General features: G+C 34.3%; 2 long non-coding RNA genes across 5 annotated transcripts in view; both read right to left on the bottom strand.

The window, feature by feature from the left end:
* Positions 1-4,860: 4,860 nt before the first annotated feature.
* LOC112991978 (uncharacterized) lies at positions 4,861-14,248 on the bottom strand. The gene is made up of 3 exons (XR_003261401.2): positions 14,161-14,248; positions 8,595-8,701; positions 4,861-5,678 (listed from the first exon to the last, which is right to left on the bottom strand). It is a non-coding gene; the product is annotated as an uncharacterized LOC112991978 (long non-coding RNA).
* Positions 14,249-14,318: 70 nt separating this feature from the next.
* The window catches only part of LOC112992337 (uncharacterized), a 221,599-nt gene continuing 217,590 nt past the window's right edge, over positions 14,319-18,327 (bottom strand). For all 4 annotated transcript variants that reach the window (XR_010387877.1, XR_010387878.1, XR_010387879.1 and 1 more), the window contains one exon: positions 14,319-15,913. This is a non-coding gene — a long non-coding RNA (uncharacterized LOC112992337). The remainder of the gene's footprint in view (positions 15,914-18,327) is intronic.

Here is an 18,327-nt window from a genome sequence, read left to right as displayed (position 1 = left end):
TTTGGACAAATAGCAACAGAGAGAAAACAGGAACATTATGCAATAAATATAAGAACTGGACTGCAATGTCTGCTGTACAATGAAACTAGAAAATAGCAATGTTATCTAGCGCCCTGTGACTATTAGCACAAGAGTACACCTATACTTTACCATGCAATCTGGTTTGGAATGTAAAGGAAAACTGAAGAACCTGAAAAGATTTGTCAAAATCTTCAGAGATAGAAACAGCAGAAAGATAGTAACCTTCAGTATACATTGAAGCACATTTTTTTCCCAGTGCTTGCTGTAGAAAGAAAGAACCAACCATAGTAAAGGACTAATTCATCTTTAGGGTCAAAAGTCAGACTCTTCCCTTTCTCTAGCTCTCTATTAGTTCAAAGTCTTTTGAGACATTTTTATGCCAGAATTTTATGCCTTTTTCTTTCCAGCAAGGAGGGAAAACAAGCCATTCTGTTAAAAAAAAAAACAAACAAAAAAAGGTAACAAAGGGAAATACCAGTCAAATTCCACTCTCACTTCTTCTACTGAGGTCAAGGGTTTGCGCCACAGTGACATAAAAACATCGAAGCTTTGGGTGTCCACTTTTCTCTTACTTTTGAGTCCATTTAACCCTCAGATATGAGATATTAAAGAAACTACTAGTCAGCACTATTATCTATCCCCTGTAGACTCTTTCAGACTGAGCTGAAAACTATACATTCACTATTGGAATCACTGGCTGGAAAAAAAAAAAAAAAGAAAAGAAAACATTATAGAGACCATTTCAGAGAGAACATTCCAGTATAAAACCTCCTCACTTTCTATGTTAATTGTATTGAAATTAAAAATAAAATGAAAACTAATATTATTTCATCTTCGACATTAGTATTTGCTATATATCATTATATGCCATTATATTGTTAATGTTTTGACATTTTCTTTCTCATAGCCCACTAATAACAAACCCTTCTGATAAGTTTCTTTCATGTGAATATATTCACTTCAAGAATAGTCCATTTTTTTCTAGAAGCTTAAGTGGACCAGCTTTATCTATATATATACATGAATAAAAATATTATATATATGTATATATATACACACACATATATACACACTCGTGTGAGGTGTGACATATCCATAAGAAAATTTTTCTTCCTGTACAGATTCACATATACTGATAAATAGCATTATCAGTTCTAAATTATATTAATTACTGACATATGGAAACATTATTGTTTCTTTTCCTATGCCTGAGACAATAGTTGATGGAACATAATTAAGGACTTACTCAAGGAAAAGAGTCACTTTAAGGGGTAACGTTACAGCATGGTGGCAGGTAACTGAGAGTATAGCTATAATCCTAATCATACTATTTTTCTGCCACATGATAGGAAATTTTATTTCTATGACAGCTTCCCCCAAGCACAGTCAGTATGATCCCATAAAAATGCCAGCACTACTGAATATGAAAGAAATTCACATGATTCCCCCCACCTCTTCCCCAATCCAGAAACTTCTAGACCACTGTTTGTCCTAAAGAACCTAATTAGGACAGCGTGTTTCATTTAATAAATCACAGAAGGATTGAGGGCATCAGGAATAGCCAGAAACACACATCATGTCCATGCTTCATTGTATTCATAATCAGAGATTGAACTCTAAAATCCTTCTGACCTGGGCACCCCTTCAGATAAAGGGTTCCAAATTTCTTCAAATGTAAGAAATACAATAGGATTTGGAACCCAGTAAGCTGATTCGGCAACGAGTCAGAAAAGAATACCACTGCAGGGCTGTATCTATTATCTCAATATCCTCTTAAATCTCTGTGAGATTTTGTAACTGAGTGTTTTAGCTGTTGGAAAGAACTATGCTATGTCTTTTTTATAATTTTCATAATTACAGGTATATAGATAAAATATCAGAAAATATTATCGATAGGTCTTAGGTTCAACTAATAAGGGAAAAAAATCTTTGGCAATATAATAAATAAGAAGGACTGAAAAATAATTAATATTTTTAATTACAATATTGGTTCAGCATTCGTATTTTTTCTTTCATTTGTAGGTACGCAAAATGTCTAGTTAGATATTAGATCTCTCTGTGCCTAACATGTTTCATTGCTGAACAGGTTAGATAAATCTCAGAAGTCTGAGAAATGGCTATGATCTTTCTTCCCAGGAAATGCGTCTAATTTTACCAAAACACCTGTGATGGAGGACAGAGAGCAAGTTAAGTGAATCATCTAGCTAGGCATGATTATAGTATTCTTAAACAGTTCAGGATAGAAATAAAATTTGAAACATCTTAAGCGGTAAGATTAGTTGTTAAAAGTGTGTGGGGATAAAGAAGTAGAAAGACAAGTTTAGACAACAGATTTTATGGTTAACAAAAAAAAGAGAGAGATTAAAGTGTTAAAATCAGGGTTGTTAACCTCAGAATGAAATCTTCTGAGTCTCATTTCATAGCTGCTTATAAGAAAGAATGAAACTAATGGTTGGCAAACAATGAAGAAAATGGGAAACTTATATCCATTAAAGTTTCTTAACACCATTTGAGCTTGAATAAATTCAGTAACGTAGCAGTGAAAAGACGTTAGGTGAGCTGTTGTGAAAGCTTCCCTCTTGTAATTTGCCCACAGGAATTCACAGTACTAGAGAACAACTTCTACATCTTTATACAATATATTTACTCCCTTACATCTGATCGCATACACATATGCATTTTAGAAATATTCCCTTTTTCTCCCCTGTTAGGGGAAAAAAGGCATGAGAAAGGAGAAAAGAATAAAAGAAGATGAAAGAAACAGAAGTGGCATTGTAGTGTAATGCAGAAAAATTCAACATATTTGAAAGACTTTGTATCTAATTTATATTTCCTCTCTTAATATTGGTAATCTCAATCAGAGTAAAGGTGCCAAGAGAGCAAACACTAGTAACAAATGTTATCTGTCCAGGAGGTTTACTCTCAAAACTGGAATTTGTGATCTCCAAAATCTTGGATGTCTTGGATGATCCTGAAATATATAATGATTAAAACAAGAATAATAATTAAGCCGAGGCAAATCCTGGATCAGATGTTTTGGACTTTGACCAAGATAAACAACTATCTTTCATTTTCCTTTCACAAAGAAAAGTCCTTCAGAGTTAGACTATCAGACTATAACGTTCAGTCTTTTATCAATGCACAGAGACTTGTCTAGGCTAAGTAGGATAGCTGGAGGGAAAGGAAAATGCTGCACTTCCCACTACAAAGATCTGAAATGCACACTGTGTCTTTGCCAGCTCCTTAGCTTAATGCTGTGGCTATTCCAGCTCTTTACACCCACATGATTTTTAGTTGTGAATAGGGGTGGGTCTGTGGATCAGCCTTTTCCTCTGCTGTAGCGCTAACCCTGTACAGGAACATTCATGTACTTTATTCATGGTTGGAAGGCACGAACACACACCTTTTTTCTCTTTGAGCTGCCACAAAAGCTAGATGTATGTTACTGCTGAATGCCTAATAGCAAGAATTTGATTAAGTTAACCTAATTGCTTTTAGTTCATTGCTATATGCAGTATCTGGGCACACACTGATAATTCAATAGTCTGAGCAGACTGTGAGAGTGCTTCTGTGGTTCATATACTACTGATTACTTTCAGAGGATGGTTTCTGTCAAGATGAAATTATGCTTTAGCATAGATTAACTTGTTCAGCTATCATGATTAGATCGTATTTCAACTGAATTTATACATCGTACATGGCCAGCATACACTGGTGATATAAAATATATTTTTTCCTGTATTTGTAAGATGACAAAATTTACAGGTACTGCAGGTGCAATCTATGTTTCAACAGCATCCACAGCCACAGATAAATAGGGCTCAAAGGACTTTATGGACTCACCTTGTCCATCTAATTCGTCCTATCAGCTACACAATTATCATTCCTGGCACATTTAGCCAAGATGTTCTTGAAGATCTCTAGTGATCTCTCACTTTCCCAAACAGCTATTTCAAATGGAAACAATAATGCTTTACTATGCTTTCCAAAGGCATGTTTTTCCCTGACGCCTAATCTTTCTTGCTACAATTTGAGAGCATTGCTTCACCTATCCAAGGGGAATGAGGAGAAGAGACATTCCTTCCTTTTGCAACGGCTTTCTTATCATTGAGGACTGTTGTGACATCCTTTCCCCTCTCTACTAAATACGTAATATACCCTATCTTCTCCTTTCAATCTTTCCTCATAGATTGTATTTTATACAGTGCTGATCATTCCTGTTGCCAGAAAATTTGATTTAGCAGAAGAAATTTAAATATTGGTCTCAATGTTTATGATGTTTAATGAAATACTGAAAAGATGATATCAATAATACTGAAAGTATAAATAGCCCTTGCGTTTATTTAACCTTTCTCTTGGCTAAAAATATTTCTCATCTTTCTAAACACTTATAAACACTATATTTTCCTGTACACAGAGTAAATTTTAATCAGTATAACAATAATATTTGAACAAACATTTTTGTGGGGATGAAAATATTTTAAAAACAGTAAAATGAAAAGAATGTTAAGTGTTTCAGTTTATAAATAGTAGACAGCTACATCAATATAACTAGCGCATTAAGATAGAACACTATAGCAAAAGTATATATTTTATAAAATATTTAAAAAACAGCCTCATATTATCAAAGATCTGCAAGTAAATCATTTGATCTAAGAACATTTATTTCTTAGTACACAAATCAAACACTTTTGCAGAGAAAGCCCTAGATCAACAGTGACAATTTTAAGAAATAGGTAATAAAAGTATTAGATTATGTTTCAAATAAATTAACGATTATCCTATTACTCTGCTTTTCAGCTTAATAGCATGGTATGTGACATATCAAGAACACTAACATCAAATCTGGCTGACATAGTCATTATTTGAAATTTGGAGGGCTACTGCATACAAAGATATGTTACTATTTGGCAAAATGAGGAAATTAAGATCTAATGATTGTTCACAGCTCTAAAATCAACTATTATTAAGCAAAAAAAAAGTAGAATTTCTGCTTTATTTTAAGAGTTTAATTACTACCTGTGATAACATTGGATAAATGGGCAGAAGAGAAAACAGTAGCATCTTTTATGTTGTTAGTCATGACTTAGTTATGCTTTATACTTCTCCATACAAAATGGATTGTTTGGAATTACAACAGCAAGTTACAATTTAGTTAATGCTTATTCTCCCTTAAAACTTTCATAGTTTTCAGTAAATGAATAATTACAGTAGAATAGGTAGAACTCCTTCTCAGTAGTGATATTTTTCAATAGTAAAATTGTCTTCTTAAGCCTGACTTTAACACTCATTTCACACAAATTTTCAAGCATTTTCCCTTAACAAGACAGTTCCCTGTGGACAATTGCAATTCTGCAACAACAATAACAGGAGTGATACATGCCTCCTACACTTCAGCTTTCTCAATGTCTCAGTCTCTTTCATCTTCTCACATTAAATCCTGCGTACATGCATTTTCAAAGGAGTTAGAGTTTGTCTTTACATGATTTTCCTTGTTTTTTAAGAAAATAGAAGTTGATAAAGTTCGCTGTTTCAAAACAGAGCTACATATTCTTTTCCTCCCGGGGTTCTTTTTCTTCTCCCACACCCAGTCCTCTTTATGTTTTGGTAACTTTCTTTTCCAGTCATCGAGGTAGAGTTTAAATAGCTTTCTCTATCTGACAAATAACATACAAGTTTGCACAAATTACGAGCAGTTATTGAGAAGTGTATATACAGTTGTATTATTGTAAATATATGTTATACATATGTTTCTAATGTATTTATGATGACAAATACATTTAAGCAAATGGATGTGTACAAGACAGTATATAGATGCTTTGACCTCTGCTTCAGCAAAAAAATTGCTCATAAAATTGAAATGACATTGCATATGACCATACTGTGGAATCCCAGTGTGCAACTTATCACATCATCCCACAATAGCCAATGTTATACAGAGAAAGAGGAACTGTGTTCTCCTTAGATTATGCAGTTTGGTTTATTTTCAGTTACATAACATTTAGTTGCAGCTTTTTAAGTTTATTGTTCATTACTTACACTACATTCTGTTCTTGGAAACAGTCATGAAAAGGTCATTCTGGACAGAAACTGCCACACGACTATAAGATAGATGCTGACGTTTAGCATTGCTGTTTGCATACCCTGATGCTCTGACTAATTTCCCCTATTTTGTGTAATGAAATGTAATGATTTGCCTTTATAGAGTCTCCCACAAATCAATAACTATAACGTCAACAGATGATTCAGAGTGAAGAGATTGTTCAGTCTAGTTGCACACTTTAAACAAGAAATAGGACTTGAGTACTTTGGGACACAGTCCAAATGATTGGACTTTAAATGTGAAATAATTATACTGTGAAAGCTCTTTTTCCTCATAATTGAGATGAGCCCATAACTACACTTCAGTCTTATTACAAAACTATGCTCGAGAGGGAAAAATGGACGTGATTAAATAACGTTGTGTGATACACCTTAAAAAAAAAAAAAGTAAGTTGAGAATTGCCATTTACCAAAGGAAATTGAGTAAGCATAGAATAAATTCTTCAATTCCAAATTAAGTGATCACCTAGTAAGTGTCTCTGGGAACTCTCAAGTGGAAGCTCATTAATAGATGTCAGGTGGAAATGAAATTGATTAGCAGGTAGCCTGCCTCTAAGCTTGGCTGGCTATAGATGTAGGTCACAGCCTAACCATGCACTCATGGAAGAAGCCGAATCACAGTTTCAAGGTCCTTATAAATGGTTTGCAAGTAAACCAGATGGAGGGATAGGTGGCTGGGTTTGGGAAACTTCAGTAATGAAGGTATGGAAAGTGCAGAGAGAAGTGAAGATGACAAACACCTTTGCATCAATATTAGCCAGCTGATGGGAGGGAAACATGGGAATATAATTTTTAGAATATAGGCATGGGGTGAGTATTATCCTTTATAAACTCAAGAGTGTTATAGTATGTTTACACATTTGTGTGGATGTTGAGTTTCAGTGCACTTATGGATTTTTTTTCCATCTCTCAATGTATGTTGCATAGTCATTTTGTATGCTTAATTTTTCACAGTATGACCATATAACTGTAGCTGAAGAAGAATTTTTGCAAAGCTGACTATTTAGAAAGAATACAGTGCTTTCAGTATGCTGGTATAATAGTATATAGTTATAGTTCCATAAATGTTTGGGGAAGAGGAAGGAAAAAAGGGTAGGGAAGAAAAAGAGGAAAAAAAATTCTTGAGAGGCTGGCAAATCATAACTGTGCAGATTATTGCTAATAACTTTCAAGAACTTGGATATTTTTCAGTGTCACACTCAGACTGTTGAATATTTTTAGTAAAAGTTGCCTGACTAGTCATATGATTATTTTTATGTTGTGTTTCAGTTAAAAAGTTTTTCTAAACATGTAAATAATACCTGCTTAGTGACAGTAAGAAACAAACAGTCAGAAATCATGAACAGATCATTAATTTTCAAGTAAATCTTTGCAAAAAGTAATGGAATGCAAGAAACCTAGTAAGTAGCAAAAAATACAGCTAACTTCTTAGTAGGAGCTGTTTATTCAGCAATAGCCTGTCTGTTCTTTCATTTGACCAGCTCTGTACAACATTTGGGTTTCTATGCTCTTTGTAGGAGCCAAGTTTTTGTTGGTTTTTTTTGTTTGTTTTTTATGTATAGACTACATAGAATAATAGAGCAAATGAGGTTATAAGGGACCTTGAAAGTCCAACCCCTTTGAGAAGCAGGACAAAGTAGATAAAGATTTTTAGAACCTTTTAAGGCTGAGTTTTAAATATCTCCAAAAATAGATGCTTCACAGTCTTTCTGGGTCCTGTATTTTGCCACCCTCAGGGTAATTTCCCCCCCCCCTCCAATATCAAATCAGAAATTTCCTGAGTTCTAACTTCTGTCTGCCACCTCTCATCCCATTGCTGGGCACCTTCAAGAAGGATCTGACCCTATCTTCTCTATACTCTCCCATTAAGTAATTGAAAACAACTGTCAGATCTGCCCTTAGCTTCTTCTCTAGATTGAAAAGTTGAAGTTCTCTCCACCTCTCCTTGAACATGTGCTCCAGCCCTGATCACCATGGTGGTCCCTCTGCTGGACTTGCTTCAGATTGACAGTGCCTTTCTTGTACCAAGGAGCTCTAAATTGGGCAGAGTACTGCAGATGCTGCCTCATAATTGCTGAATAGAGCACCCTAACTCACCATCCGGATCTTTCACAAAGACATTAAATGGGATCAACCTCTATATTGACTCCTGAGTTGCTGCTAATAACTGGCAACTAATGGGACTTTATATGATTGAGCTCAACCCTTCAAGTCCACCGATTCAGCCCATTTTTAACACACCTTACAGCTGATCTACCCAAACCATATCTCATCAATCCAACTATAAGGATGTATGGGAGATGATATCAAAACTTAGCTAAAGTCAAGGCAAACAACATCCACTGCTCTCCCCTCATCCACAAAACCCATTATCTCTTTATAGAAGGTTATTGGGTTGGTTAGGCACAAGCTTCCTTTAGTAAGTCCATGCTGGTTGTTCCTAATTACTTACTTGACCTTCGTGTCCTTACCAACACATAACTGCCAGGAGGATTTATTCCATTATCTTCTTGTGAATGGAGATTAGGCTGACTGCCCATAGTTCCGTGGATCTTCTTTCTCGCTGTTCTTGAAGATGCTGCTGGAGCAAAGATTTTCTTATAATATACAAGTTGTATAAATAAATAAATCCCACTTTAAGACTGCAGTAAGCCAAACATTATGTGACAAAAGCTGTATTTCTTAGTACCTGTCCACAGCAACTTCCAGCTCTCAAGTCTGAAAACATAAAATAATTAATACATCAGAAAGCATTAGACAAATCAATTTAACCTCTCCAACTGTCTGAGTTTCCACTTAAGGCAAAGATTGAGATGTTAGTGCAGAACATCATGGTACTTACCCTTGTAGCACGTAATACACAAAACATTGTGTCAGAAAAGGAGGGTGATGTAACCCCAGAAGAGAGGTAGAAAGTTTCAGGTGGCTTCTACTTAATTTTTCCTTAACTGATGTGTCAGTCCAGTTGAAATTTACCTTGCTTGGAGTAATTGTACACTAGAACAAGCTACAGGTAATTTTCAAGTTGTTTATAATTCATATTTAAAAGTAGGGTGGAATAAAAATTAGGATTCAATTTTCCAAACTCCAACAGATGCAACTGTAACCCTCAGAGAAGTTCTACAAATCACTATGGCTGATTCCATCATCAGAATTGCCTGTGGACCTCTTATCTATTCAAGAATTAGGTCCGTTCCCTGAAGCTCATGGTGAAACTTTGGGCTATTGTTACTCAGACTTTTGCAAGAAGTATCTGAATAAGTTTTTTATCTCTTTTCAAAGACCCTGTTATAATCCAAAGGTTTTTCATAGACATACAGACACTTTTCTATTCAGTTATATTTCTGGCATACTTACTATTATTTTAAAAATAGTATTGGATGATAATTATGATGAAACATATTTCTGAAAGCATTAAAAGAATGTAAACTTTTAATGGAGCACACAGATATCATTTCATCTCTTAAACCAGGACACTCCCATTCAGGAAAACATGAAATAATTTTTTTAAATAGACTTGAAAACAATATTCAGTAGCAGATTGATGTTAGAAATAGTATTAGATTACATCTGTCATTGCTTTATCTAATTTGTAATTGTGCAAATGTGAAATTTTGTGATAAATCACTTTTCATAACTCACTAGGTTCTAATTCTAATTTCTAAGACTCTGCATTCCAACAGATTGTTCTGGAGCTAGGATCCACTGGATTACTTCAAAGGCAAGAAACAGGTGTTTCTTATTTTGTGGTTTTGGGACAGAGCCACCAGGTGGACTGCTCTAGGACAGGAAACTCAGATCTTCCATAGTAGGCTGCTCAAAAAATTGCAGCTTTCTAGATATGCAAAATCCATTCTTGGATGTATGTAAATGTTAAACTTGAAGTGCTGCAAATAAAGCATCTTAGGATCAAGAAAAAAGCAATTTCCGATTCAATTCTCCTAAAAAAGAAAAATGAAATCTATCAGAATGTTCCCTACTAGATCTATTCTTTTTTATTTATTCTGACAGCAGCCCTACAGTTTTGAAGCATTGTATTAACATTTTCATTGCTTTTTGAAATTCCTGAAGCATGATGATAGTTCTGTAGTGATCCCACACAAAAAAACCCAAAGGATTTTATATATTCTTTTGGCCAGCAGCTTGTGGTATTGTTGCAGGGCAGTTATTGCCCTGCTTGAATGCTCTAGCTCAACATTTCCATACATTAACATTGTTGTATTATTTTTAACTTTAACCTTAATTCTAAATTCCAGAAGTATGCAATGCTTGTTTTGAGAAATATTACAACATCTCTGCAGTATTTCCAAACTTAAACTTCTGGCAGGTACTTCAGGATTTAATTCCAGGTTAATGGAATTTCTGAGCTGTAAAGTTATGTGAACTATGATATATAGTAATATAGTAGTTCTTTACCTCCTGAGAATGTAGTTCAACTCCTAAATTAGGTTTCAAGTGGAAATTAAGAAAGACAGAAATGAGGTCATGCAATGTACATTACAAGATCTTCACACGAATCAGTACCATTGGCAGTTTTTGAACAGAATGAGAATGACATGAGTTTTAAAAATCAGGCCATGAATTGAATTGGAAGTAGTATGTGAAAGAACTTTCACAGCCCTTCCCAGTCATTTGAGACCTCTACTGCTTAGCACTTTCATAAAATCTAGTTTATTTAATTTACTTCAAGATCTTGCATATCTTTTGTACAAAGAAAAACTTCAGAAGAGTTAATTTAAAAATACATTAACTTACTTGCATCTATTAACATGATCAGCCTTGTAAAAAAAGTTATTAATATTTAAACAAATGTAAGATAGCTGTAAACAAGTAAAAGCAACTATGTTCTTAGCAGATTAAATAGTAAACCATTTTAGTAAGATTATTTTATCTGTGGACATAACTACAGAAGACATTCTGGTGAGTGCCAAGATAGTAGAAATAGGAAAACTGAATTTTTAGTACAAAGCATTGAAAACCTAGAGCAAGCATTTCCAAAACTGTCATGAGTCTTATTATTGCTTTGTACCAACTAAGTAGAACTGTCATATTGTAATTTCACTACCAAGTAAGTATATTGCAAAATAAAGTATGTGGTAGGCTGCACGCCTTTTAGTATAGAAAGAGCTATAGATGTCACTGGAGCTTTACAGATAGCTTTTCCTCTAAAAAGACAATTTTTTTCCATAAATAAATGACATTTCTGACATAATGATTCCTGACATAAAGCAGGATGGCATACTATAGTGGCAGCTACATCATGAAAGGTGCATTTCTGGAAGCCACTTTTTAACATGGCAGCAGCTGTTGCTGCTGGTACCCAGGACACCCACTAAGCTTTCTCCCGGTAGCTGGTCTTATGCTTTGTTGGCTGCCTACTGACAATGACTGGACTGCTTGTCCTTACTTTACTGATTGCATCACTCTCTGGAGAATTAATTTATTGATTCATTGATGACTTTAATAACACAATTATCTTTCATCCTGCTTAACTGACTCACTACACCTGTTGATTGTCCACTTATTGATTTCATTTGCTAATGAAATCAGCTAATTTTTAATCCTCAAACTTTACCTGCTTAATTCCACTCCATTGCCTGTATATTTTATTTATAATGAGTTTTACAATCTAATTGACCCTGCACCTACCTGATTTTCTCACTTAATTGTGTGTTTATACAATTAATTGCTTGATTTATCCGCCCCTAATTAATTGATTACTGCTTAATCATATCGTTGCCTGGCACTGAGTTGCCAAATGATTTGGTGACAGTAGTCACATACTGGAAATATTTGTCTACAACACAACACACTTCTTCTTTTCCTCCCTACTTTTCTTCATCTATTCCCATCTCCTTTACCTTTTTAATGTCTGCATTGTATTATTTCTACTTTTCTTCAGATTAAATACTCATTAACCTTCAACACTGTCAGAACTTCTGTTCATCAATGCAGTTACTAGTTTTAACCAACTTTTTATTCAAATTTTGCTCCTTCTAGTTAACAGTTAGAGCATGTATTTTCAAGGGCCAAAGTCTTGTTTTAATTCCAGGTTATTCTATATTACTCCAACTTAATACCAACAATTTAACTGAAGTCATTCAATCAAAAACAGAAGCAGATCTACAAAGCATTAGGCAGCAATCCAAGCATTTTTCCACACCAAAACTAACCACAGAACTATAAAATACTGCCATCTACCTAACCCTATAAACAGAGACCTTATTTCAAAGAGGAGGTGTTTCATTAAAACTAATCTATGCCATCGTTCTTCAAAATCTTCTGAGAAGATGAGATATGGGTTTGAATGTCTTCTTTTGAGGAGGGTGCTGAGCCCAGGTTCCTAAATTGAGGAAGTGTGTGGGTTTTTTTTAAATTATTTTTTATTTTTTGTAAAGGACAATAACATCAATTTTAAGAACCTCCTTTTAAGAGATACCTTCAGTTAGGTATCTCACTTGTGGAGTGGAATCTAGTCTCTGAATCTCAAAAGCACAGGGCCTCTTTGTGTGCAGATCTAACTCGAAACTTCCTGCTGTAAGCAGGAAATTCTTAATAATATGGATTGATTTTGTGGATCACCCTTTAAGAAATCTAGCCAGCCCATATAAACACTATCAACACTTATTTCATGCTCTCTGAATCATTCTGCTGCAACCAGGCAGAGGATAAGAGGCAGCTAAGTAGAATCTTTGAGTGTCTGTATGCAGAAAGACTTGACTGGGTTTAGCTGAAGGGAGATTTGAAAGAGATTTGATAGATAAAGAATTTACTGAAATTACTTCTCAAGAGAAAATACTCAGGGTTCAATGGCATTACAAGGCCCCTTAGAGGATCCCAACTCTGCTGTAGCAGGCTAGCTTATGTATGGAATGAATCAAGCTTCTACACAGCAGTATTATACAGCTATTGGCACATCTTCCAGGTTCCAAATTGTACTGTCATTTTTTTGTTTGTTTGTTGCTAATGATTTTTTAAAATATATTGTGAACATCAACTGGAATATCCCTCGAAAATAACATGGATAAAAGAAATGTTAAATTATATAGCTTTGTGCCAACAAAGAGGTAATATGCAAGTCTTAGATTTGTATGCCAAATAGGTTAAAATGTTGAATTCCTTTTTGCTTCATTGTAAAAAAGTTATGGTAATATGGCCAAATATAATTAATACCCTACATTAACATAGAAGAAATTAAACCAGGCTGAAGAAACAGAAAGTTAGAAACTGTCCAAATATGATACTGTGATATCTGATGGGCTTGTTGAAATTTACCTTGGGATACTTGGGAAGATGCAGTGGTTTGGTTAACCTAAAAGCTATTTACTGTTACTTCAAGAAAATGATGAGGAGAGCTGAAGAATCAAAAGAAAGAAGCACATTGGAAAAGCACAGACATAGTGCTTAACCTTAAAAAGTGGCAAGTTGTTGATCCATATTCTTAAATTTTATTTCCCCCAAAAGCAGAAGAAATAATTTAGAGATATCTAGAAGGCAACAGACATATGCAAAGGACAAATCATTTCTACATAACTTATTTCTTTTTATACGAGGGCTTTGTGGGTAGGATAGAACAATAGTGTATTGACTTATATTGACATATATTGACTTACCTGGTCGTATACATATTCCTTATATACCTAGTAATGTTTTTGAAACTATCTCACATGATGCCATAAGCATGTTAGAGGAACATGGCTAATTTGAAGTTATTATCGAATGGATATAAATTTGAAAAATAAGCTCAAAATAGTTACACTTTTTTCTGTCTAATGGGGAGGACACAGAAGGTGGATTCTGGGATTCTGATACCAACCAATATGGCATGAAAGTTTTTAATGATTTAATAGAAAATATGCATATTAAATCTTCAGGTGACAGTAAGCCCATGTAGGCCTAGTGGAAGACAGGACTGGAATTCAGAATGATATTCATACCTTGGGAAAATAATATAGAAAATATAATTAGGATGCAATTCAATTTTATACACTTAGGTACAAATTACACAGGTACAAGAATAGGAGTTGACTGACTTACCAGAGTTGCAGAAAATGACCTGCAGGACAGCTGTTTTAAAATTTGAATATGAAACAACAGTATCATGCTGTTATGAAGAAGATAAACAAGAAAAAATACTGAGATACAAAGAAAGGTCTATTATTTGTAAAACTGTTTAAAAAAAAAAAAAAAAAAAAAAAAAGCAACAGTCTTAAAACTTTATGTTGCATGAGTAAAGATGGAGCTGGAACACTGTGCCCAGCTTGAGGTATCATTTTTCCAAGAAGGTCCAGAGGACAGGAGAATGATCATACATCTACAAGAATAGATTTAAGAAAAGCTTGAAGGACTTGCTCAGGGTTGTCAGTCTAGAGAGAGTGTTAAGCTGTTAAGTCTAGGTGACAAGCTGTTCCCCATGGGCTCTACTGCTAGCTCGAGAAACTATGGACTTTAGCTGTGCACAAAGAATTTAGATTTAGATAAGATATCAGAAAAAGCTTTCAAACTATAAGGCTAGATAAGCACTGACTATGGCAGAATAGAAAATAACAGCCAGATGAAGTTTAGATGTGGAACTGCTGGTGGACTAGATATTGTCACAAAATCCCTCCTTGACTGATTTGCTGTACAAAACATCTGTATATGTATTTTGCCATAATTCTTTACAGCCTTCCATACGTTCATTTTTCACATTCATATTCCAGTTTCATAGGTTAGAAATTCAGGGAGAAAATACTTTTTCCTATTTAATTCTGGAATATTAAGAAAATCTCTTATCTAGGATTCAGTTTAATGCAAGACACACTCTTCAGTCTCACAAACTCATGGAGCAAATTGTCACTGCTGTTAGACGAGAACTGGGCATTACAATAGCATTCTGATATTAAAAAATGGGAAGCATTGATTTATCAAAGAAATGCCAGTCACTCATTCTTCATTCACTGCAGTGAAACAATGAACACCTACTTTTCACGTCTTCTTTCAGCGTGATTGTCAGTCCTTATGCTCGAGAATCTAGAACAGACAAGTTCTGTGAAATACTTACCTCCAAACCAAACACCTCTAAATTGAAGTGTTCACTTTTTTTCAGGTGACAGCCGAAGACCACGATCTCTCTGAAGACACAGACTTGCAAAGAAAATCTGGATACTGAACAAATGCTTCCTAATTTTCCAAGATCAAGCAGAAATAGACAATATATTCTGAGTGCTTCACAAAATTGTCCATATATTTTTAGGCTTGTTGTCCCTAACTGTAATTCTAGTAAAATCAGGAAAGCTTCATGTTCTACATAACCAACTGCAGAAAATAAATAACAATTTGAGATCCAAGAATATAAGAGCTTAGACAGGACAGAGGCTGGTTTTTTTCCACAGTCTTGTGCCAGATATAGTGTCATAGGGACTGTGAGTCCAGATGGAAACTCAGAAAGCATGGGGATGGCTGCAAAAGCATGAAACACAAAAAATTAGGGTGAATATGAAAATGTACTTGTATCTTCCCATATAGCAATAGTCTTCCTAGTTCCAGCATGTAAACAAACAAATTAAATTCACTCATTTCTAGTTAATCCCTAACAGCAAGGAGCGTGCCTTTGATTGCTGAAATCTTTGCTCAGAAAATAAAAAACCTTCATGATTCCTTTATAACTGCTTAAAAAGTGCTAAGTAGTTTGGATGTACAGTGTATATCCATGCAAGCTCATATGGAGTTTTGGTTCTTTGTAGAGAGCAGAAAGTGTTGTCAGATTATGAGATGGAAACTGCCAGTGGAGTTTTCAGTACACAGAGACCTGAGATAAAAACAAAACACAGTATTGTCATTTTATAACAGCTTTAATCACGCATAACAGTTTGTCCTAAGGAATATGCATGAGGCACTGATGAACATGAATGATTGATATCTATGATTCACAAAGTGGAGAAGCTTATCTATATGCAGATTAAGTACTTCATAGAAAACTATTTTTCCTCTTCTCCCTCCCATTTTGGCAAAGTTCCTGCACTACTGAAAGTCAAAACTTCGATCTTTCCTGAAATAACAGCTTTATAGTCATAAGAACAGATACTGTCTGTTTTCTTCAAACAACATTTAAATTCAAGATTTCTCAGAAGGAAGCATACATAACATCTACTATGCAGAGTATTATTTTAAAATATTCAGAAAATACAGTATATAATGGAAAAGCAAAGTCTTACTAGGTTATCTCTCATTACTGTAAACATTTAACAGAGATAATATTGGAAATAATTATTATGTAAAAGCAATGAGAATTCATTGTACCAGTTATGATCATCAATATACATATATGGGCTCAAACTGTTGGTTGAAGGCAGTCGACCCTGGAGAGAGTGAGCCTGATTCATTTCAGTCTGAAATTTCTCACATAGTATCAGTGCATAAAAACAAATCCACTGGTCTCTGAAATTAAATTTAACTTTGTTTGGTTTTATATGGTACAGGATGCCTGATGATTAAAAAAGATTAAGCGAAGTCTGGTGGTAAAAGATGAGATCTGTTTACATTTTCCCTGCGATTTAGATCTTTAGTTTTCAGTCACAGTACTATGATTAATGTACAGTGCCTCTTATTGCACGCTGGAGCAGAAAATGAGAAGCCCATTGAAATATAGTGAAAAAATAAGAGTTCATTAGTTCACTTGCACAACCAGCAGTTATTTTAATAAGATCAATTTCTGATTTGGCTTAAAAGCGCAGTCTTTCTACTCAGTACAATATGACGTTGCTGCATAGATAGCAAGACAGAACTAATCAGTGCAGCGATTACTTATTCTGCCACCTTGAACAAATCTTTACACATTCTAAAATGTAAAGACAAAAGAACAGTTTTGAGGGAAAAAAGTCAATAAACATCTACAAACATGCTAATGTCAGTGTATTTAGTCTTCCCTAGATGTGTACCTGCAACTATTCTTGTGAAGTGACACTTCAGTGACATTTATAGGTGAGAGAAGTATTTGTTTGGGAACTATCCTGCGTCTAGAAATAGAAATTCTATTAGTCTCTTTAAGAAATCTATTTTTCCTTTATTAATTAGAATTTGATCATTTTTTCTGAAAATCCACTCCCAGCATGAAGAATTGGCTCAATATGTGAGGAAGATCCTCCAATTGATAAGAATAGATACTTCCAATTAGTGAATTCCATGCATGTTTACAACCATATGTAGATTATTGGGGTAGGAGAGAAAATAACCTCTTTCAATCTCTAAAGGGTATCCTTACTTGTGTTGAATAAGAGTTCCTTCTTTTTACAAATAAAAAAGCAAAAGTGTATTAGATTTTCAAAACTTAAATAAAAACATTGCCTTTTGGATTTCTAAAAGACAATTCAACGTCTAAGAGATGGTATCACCATATCGTTGGGTTTCATAAGATTTCATTTTCTCAGCCTATAAATCAATTCATGTGCATAGTCTTCCTAAAACAATTAATTCAATTTGACATGCAAGTAATATTACAAAGAGAGTATCAAGAAATTAAACGTGAATTTTGCTTATTCTAAGCAAAATTTAAGTTTTTTTTGAACAGACTCACACATAACAAAAAAAAAAAGTAAAGATTCTCTGGGGGGGGGGAGACTGTTAATGTTGTTTAATTTGCCTGTTGCTTCAGAGAAATTTTTCCTTTGAAGTGCTACCCTATATGCATCTACTAAAATTGCTTATGTATAAAGAAATTTCATTGACTAAAAGAGTCAGGAAAAGAAGCAAAAAAACTTCTCAACCCTCAACAAAAAATACTCAGTAACATCATGCTATTAGCTGGGAATTGAAGAGAAATTAGGCCTTATGTGAATAATGCTGGACTTGGCCTGTTTAGATCTTTCATAATTCTTTGAGGGAAGGAAGAAGAAATCAAATAGTTGTTAGACAATGAATAATGTACAAATAATACATCCTTATGTAAATTTCAATTATATTTCTTCTGTTTAATCTTAAATCAGTCTATATTTTAAAAGGTTAATGAAATAAAATGCCCTCTTTCTACTGCATATCATATTTTTAAAAATTATTTGGACCATTTAAAATAACCAGTAGCTTTTTCTCTTACTAATAGAAAATGCAAGAAAAGAAAAGATCCTTAGATTAATACCAAACCATAATATCTATTTTCTTATGCATAAATATCTGTCCTTCTCTCTGTTTTTAGCCAACATTCATGTTATAGCTGTCAAAAATTTCCAT

The sequence above is a fragment of the Dromaius novaehollandiae genome, chromosome 2 (genome assembly GCF_036370855.1).
Source record: "Dromaius novaehollandiae isolate bDroNov1 chromosome 2, bDroNov1.hap1, whole genome shotgun sequence".
NCBI classification, from domain to species: Eukaryota; Metazoa; Chordata; class Aves; order Casuariiformes; family Dromaiidae; genus Dromaius; species Dromaius novaehollandiae.
Note: the sequence above shows the minus strand (reverse complement) of the source record. Positions and strands in the feature narration are given on the sequence as shown.